Source organism: Coptis chinensis, chromosome 5 (genome assembly GCF_015680905.1).
Source record: "Coptis chinensis isolate HL-2020 chromosome 5, ASM1568090v1, whole genome shotgun sequence".
In the NCBI taxonomy this organism is placed as follows: Eukaryota; Viridiplantae; Streptophyta; class Magnoliopsida; order Ranunculales; family Ranunculaceae; genus Coptis; species Coptis chinensis.
In genome coordinates this window covers 19,488,810-19,495,769 of record NC_141460.1, presented here as the reverse complement: position 1 = coordinate 19,495,769, position 6,960 = coordinate 19,488,810, and positions in this window count along the sequence as shown.

The window sequence follows — 6,960 nt, the reverse complement described above, 5'->3', positions numbered from 1 at the left end:
GTGGACAGGACTAACCCAGTCACTATCAAAGATAGGGTATATGATACCCGCATCAAGTAAACGTAAAACTTCCTCCCTCACCACCTCTTTCATGGTGGGGTAAGGCGACGTTGCGGTTCTCGTGATGTCTTTGAGCCGTCATCCAAATGTATGTGATGCGTGCATACACTAGGGTCTATTCCTTTGATATTATCTAAGGACCATCCGATAGCAGAGCGGTGTTCGCGAATGACACAAATCAAACATGCTTCTTCGTCGGTAGTCAAGTGAGAAGAAATAATTATAGGATGACTACCATCAGGATCGAGATGCACATACTTCAAATCAGAGGGTAGAGGTTTTAAATCTGGAGTTGGAGGAGTGGGGATCAAGGATTCGTGAGGGGCTGTCTCTTCAATGGAAAAGAGCGAGTCCAGTTTTTCTGAATCAGATGGCAACGCAGTAGTAGGGTCAAATAGTGGTACGGACTCCAATAATGCGTGGACATCCTTAATGTATGAGTCATCGTCAAACTCATGATTATCAAAAGAAAGAAATTGGTGTACCTCGTCTTCGGGAAAAGAGTTTGTGAAATAATCTTGTACCAGACTATCAACCAAGCTAATCTCACCCTCTATTATTATAGGATTAGAAAATTGTTTATTTAATTTGAACACGTTGACTTCAACAGAAACGTTCCCAAAAGACAATGTGTTGAACCGTCCAGACAATTTATGAGAGCGTTAGCAGTTGCAAGAAATGGACATCCCAAAATAATAGGAATGGAGTCATAGGCTACTTCGGTGTCTAGAATGACAAAATCAACTGGGTAGTAAAAATCTTGAACTTTGACTATGACGTTTTCTACTATGCTCTTTGGGTACTTGATGGAGCGATCCGCGAGTTGCAGAGTCATATTGGTAGGTTTTAATTCATGAAGACCTAACTACTTAAATAAGTAGTAGGGAAGTAGGTTAACACTGGCACCTAGGTCTAAAAGTGAGGTAGTGGTATACTTGTCGCCCAACGTGCATGGTACAGTCGGTCGACCTGGGTCTTTATATTTAACCACACCATTGGTAGTAGTAATCGAGGGAAACTGCTCAATGAGGAACGCTTGTTGAGGAACATTCGTACGTCGTTTGGTGGTGCACATGTTCTTTAAAAATTTGGCATGCTTGGGAAAATACTTAAGTGCATCTAGAAAAGGTAGGTTTATGGTCAAATTTTTGAAGGTTTCACGGATCTCATCGAAATGTTCATCAGGTTTGTTCTTTGCCAAATGGGCAGGGAGTGGAACTTTTGGGCGGAATCGCGCATATGGATCAGTGGCGTCTTTCCCTAGGGACGTGGGTGTAGATTTGGAAGGAACAACTTCGTCCGTTATAGGTTGCGAGGCAAGAGTTGGAAGGACGTCAGTCGTGGCTTCTGGCGATTCGATGTCTGGCATACGTATGTGATTGTCGATGGTTTGGCCAGAACGAAGAGTGGTAATGGCATTTACCTCACCCTGGCTTGGATTACGAGATCTTAGTGCATTGTTGAGTTCAAAGGTAGTGTTTGTAGGCTTAGGGTTTGGAACTGCTTGGCTAGGGAACACGCCCTTTTAACTTTGATCCTGTGCTAACAATTGAAGAGGCTGTTGGATAGATGCTAAGATTTGATTCTGTTGATTCATGTAAGTCAGAAAAGTTTCAGCTATTTTATCGGCAGTGGATTGTACCAGTGGAGCAATAGGAACAAGTTCACGGTTATTGTTTACGTGTTAATTTTGGTAGCCATATCCTTGATTAGCGGGAACAAGGTTGCGGTTGTTTTGGTACCTTATTTCCGTTGTTGGGAAAATTACTTTGCCCTTGCTGGAATTGCGGAGGATTTCCTTGACGGTAGGAATTGTAGTTTGCGAGTGGTCGTGCAGGAGTGTTGTTGACACCCGGAGGAGCTTGTTGTTGGGCAGGGGGTGCCCACCCAAATTCGGATGTTGTCGCCAAAGTGCATTAGGGATGTTAAAAGCACAAGCCTCTTCAGAAGGTTGGGGAGGACACTCGTATACCAAAGGACAATAAGAATCGGCGTGCTCAGGACTTAAGCAAAGAGGACATGGGGAAGCATTGGTAGCCATGACCTGTTTGGGGTTTTGATCATTTACTTGAACCGAAAGAGTATCGACCTTTTTGTTTAGGGACTCGATCAGAGTTTTTAATTTCGGATCGGGTTTGACCTCGAACATAGATTTAACTTTGGTAGGAGTGTCTTTAGAAGATCTGGAAGAATCAGTGTTTCCCTAATGGGTGCTTCGTGAAGCCTGTTTCTCAAGAAAAGTGTATGCTTCAGTAGCGCCTTTGTCTAAAAAACAACCGTCGTTCATGATATCTAATGTTTCCTTTTGATGATCAGAGAGACCATTAAAGAATGAATGGACTAAGACAGCGGTGTCGAGTTGATGATGAGGACATTCGAGAAGCAGATCAGTAAATCTGCTCCATTCTTCCGAAAAGGATTCCTGGGGGTGTTGGCGAAAGAATTGAATCTTCTGAAGCATTTCTGTAGTTTTCTTCTGAGTATAGAACTTTATCATGAATGCTTGTATGAGTTTGGCCCATGTGTCAATGGATTGCGGCGCTTGTCCTGCGAGCCAAATTGAAGCTTTATCAGCTAAGGTGAAGGGAAACAACCTAAGCAAGACTTGTTCATTGGTAACGGTCGGATGGTGGAAAGTGGTGACTACTTGTTGCATCTGACGAGGGTGATTGTATGGTTTTTCATGGTCTAGACCATGGTAAATAGGTAACAAACCGAAAATGTTTGGCGGAATGCGAAAATCTCCTGTAATCTCATCGAGTTTAATGCAAGAAGCAGGTCCTTGTAAGGCAGTATAGAAATCTGAAAGGTGTTTCTTGACTGTGGGATTTTCTTAAGCCATAACTAAGGGAGATAATGACAACGGAGATGCTTGATGAGGTTGATTTACGGAGGAAAAACTATGTCTAGGAGATAACTTAAGCAGTTGTTTATTGTATTTCCGACGACGATATGTAAGTTCTAATTCCTTATTAGTACCAGACCGTAGTCTCATACAAACACAAGTTTTAATTCTAGGCTCATAGGGAACAAATTATGACAGAATGATTTAGAATTAAGGAAGGAGGGAGGTGAAGCATGTCTTCTTGAGTTGTTGCTAACTTGAGCAGATAAGCTAGGATAACGTGTGAATATTCCAGCAGCCAAGTCACCTGAGAGAATTGAGGGAGGTTGTTTGTGCTAGCACATTCCTTAATTGGGCAACCTCAATTTTTCAAGTTTCCTAGACACTGATGGAATATGATGATGATTTATGATGGTGTATTATGTGGGGTATTATTAAGATGATTATGATGAAATTTTAATTATTAGGATTTTTTTATTTTTTTTAATTTTTTTATTATTATTTTAGTTTACGTACTTAATGTATTATGGAGACGTGATTACGGAACATGCAATTAAAAATGGTAGATGCCAAAATAGAAACTAAACATACAATTAACACATGCTAGTTTTACACAGGAAGTCTACACATGCAAATCTATATAACTTATACGTGAATAGAATTATGTCCTACGCATGCAATAATCTATAGCTACCGATAAGTGCAACTATATGTGAGCTAGGGGAATGTCGAGAACGAACTCATGCAAATGAATACCGCGTACGTGAATTGATGTAACATACACATACAAAAATATTCTAAGAAGGTGGTTTGAAATTACGCATACATCCAAATATATTCGAATCATATTAATCGTATTAATGTGAATATGTAATGACGAACCACATTCACATGCAAGGAGTTCTCATGCAAACACACAAACATGCGAGGTAAAACATGTTATAGCAAACAACCAAATAATATCCTCAATAAAGTTTGAGGAGTTTAAGAATTCGAAACATGGCGTCTCGCGATTCCTCGTATAATGATCAAATTAACTCCCGAGCTCATGAACTTACTGGATGGTGTATAAACAGGACTAGAGAGTCCAAAATAGTACTGAGAAAGAAAGTGGCTTGTACCTGAAAATCGGAGTGTTAATACTCTAGGTTAGTCTCGCGCTACTAATATAGTCTCATCCGAGACTCTTTTGTCAGTTCAGTACTTCAAGTTCCTACGGAATACTTAGACTGTGCTAATAAAAATAAACAAGATCTGGTTCACAGGTATCTGTTAGTAGAAAAAGTTAGGGCAAACAGTACGTAACACGTTAGTATCGCAAAAGAAATGGAAATAAAAAAGATGAGGGGATGGGGGAAGGGGTTTTTACGTGATGTATTCCAGTTATTACGTTAAATGTCCAGAGTCCTTCGACGTGCAGCGACACCATTTGATAAAACGTTTATTAATATCTGGGTTTTATACTTAAGTCCAAAGTCCGAGGACCAAAGTCTAAAGTCCAAAGTCCATATAGTCATCCGTTTAGTCAAGTTACCTTACTCACGTGGATTTGGTAGGATAGGTTGAGTAAGGGATTGTCCAAACCTTAGGGCTCGACAAGGGTTACAACTGGATTTACAACTTTTGGTGAGTAGGATTTTAGGTTATTTAGTTGGTTTAAGTAAATTAACAATAATGCAAGTAATGTAAATAAATAACGGTGATTTCTATGTAAATAAACAAAGATAGAGAAACAGGGAGAGGGTTAATCTTACTCATACAAGAATCATTTTTTAACAGTTTATATTACCACATCACTACAGCTCTAATTCGTCTCGAGTTCATGGACAAACCCGAGACGACGTCGAGTATCGATCCTTAGCGAAATGCCCGCATCTCTGAGTCGCATCGCACTAGCATAAGGATTTGAACTAATATTTCATCTCTGGAATATCATTTCAGCTCCTGGTTCGATTCTACATCAGCTGGACAAATTGGAGAGCTGTCTGACACCAGAGAGTTGCTTGCGAGACATTTTGGGTCTCTCGCGAGACTGTTCTGGAGCATCAACACTCCAAATTTGTACAATCTCAATCATTTTGGGACCAGATGTATAATCTACACCTAATTCCTAAGCAGTGATTCTAGAACATTAAAGTGTCAATCCGGATTCTCACACGAGCAACATAACCCTCCCCCTGAGGGGGGATTAGCTCATGGTCATTGGAGGAATAATTAAACTTGCTATATAAATTAAATAAGTAAATGCAGGACATATATTAAACTTGAAAAGAAATGACTTTTATTAAGAAGAAATAACTTACAGTATTGAAGCTGCTGGAAGAGAAAATGACGAAATGTAAAGTATTGGAATGAAGCTACAGACGATAAACTAACTAACTAACTAATGAACATAAGCTAAAGCATAAAAATGTTGAAGGAGGAATATTGAAGACCCCCCTTACATATATATAGGATGGTCTCTCGTGAAGCCTTTAATTGGGTTTCGTCCGTTTCTCAAATTTAGACATTCAAAACTTTGAAATACAAAGTTTTGGCTTCATCCGAATTAATTTGTTTTTTGTCTTCTTGTTTAATTCAAACCAAACTTTATGTTTAGTTTTGTCTTTGTATGTTTTCATTTTTGTCCTTATGCCAAATTCAATTCAAACTTTGAATTGGTACGTGTCTTCTCCTTTTGCAAGGTGGCACAAAATTGTGACCATCACTTGCCACCTGCCTATGCTGACTCGTCATGCCTTTTAGGCCCGCAGAAGTGGGTCCACTTAGTGTGTCCAGTGGCAACGCCGATTTTGGCATTTTTTCAACTTTCTATCTTTGCGTAGATTTTGTCGCCTTAGTCGCTCTGGCAGTTCATTAGCCAACATTGGCGTCCAGATTTATAAGATGTGAGCTTCGGAAGTTTGCTGCTTCTTTACATGTGGACCCGTTCTGTACTGGTTTTATTCCTTTGGAAACTTCGGCTCTAGTCAGGCTTTGTTGGGCTTCACTGGGGCTGAGTGGGGAGACTTCTAATATTCTAGTATTCTCGTACTTCGATGCATGTTTTATCATTATATTCACGTTAACTGCGGAAACCTGCAAAAGTACGAAAATATAATTATTATATGATTATTAATAACATAATTGACCAAAATGCTATGTTTCTCGGGGTTTAATATTATAGTTTTGGGTGCTTATCAGTTATCTATACATCTCACTAGTAGAGAATGATAAGAGCCCAGAACTGTAGTTTACCCTTAATAGTATTCCATTTAGGTCAATTATGTTTATAACAATGATAGTTTATTATTGTTTACTTGCTTTTGTGTATTTTAGGTCTTGGAGTTGAATATGTAAAGAAATACATCACTTTTGCAAGAGAAATTAGTTAAATTGATTGCTAAAGAAGTTTTATGGTTAAAACCCAAGTTTCAAGGAGAAAAAACCTTTTAAAACCTAGCCAAAGCTGGATAGTCAAAGTTAACTCGAGTAGAAAAAGAACAAGAAATGCAGTGGACAAAAAGGGTGTTGGAGTAAATTCTAGCAAAGAGAACCCTTTTGGACTTAAGTATTTAGGTTTTGGGCTTGATTTAGTGGCCCAAAACAGAGTTCCCAAGCCCATGCACGAAATTGTAACCTAAACCCTTGCTTATAAAGCGATTTAGGGAAAAACAATATCTTCTCTCTCCCCATTAGTTTAGAATAATTTAGGGTTTATGTTCTTAGCTTAAAACTCTATTAAAATACCTTCAAGTTATTATTCAATTTAATATTCAAGTTATTCTTTACATTATGTCTTCTTCTTATTCTTTATTCCATGATAGTCTAATGAATCATAGTTAAACCTCCATTAGAGGGGTTTGATTGAAGATTTGATGAGGACTTGATATATTAGTGTAGAGTAGTTGTTAAAAGAGCTTCAAACCTAGGTTTCTCTACTTAGACAAAAGTAGAATTAACCTAGGCTAGATGATAGTTAATCTTCCATGAAAATGAGTTTAAACTTCCTCTCATGCTAATTATTATATGACTAGAGATACCATAAGTAATTAGGGATCAATAAAGGCCTAACC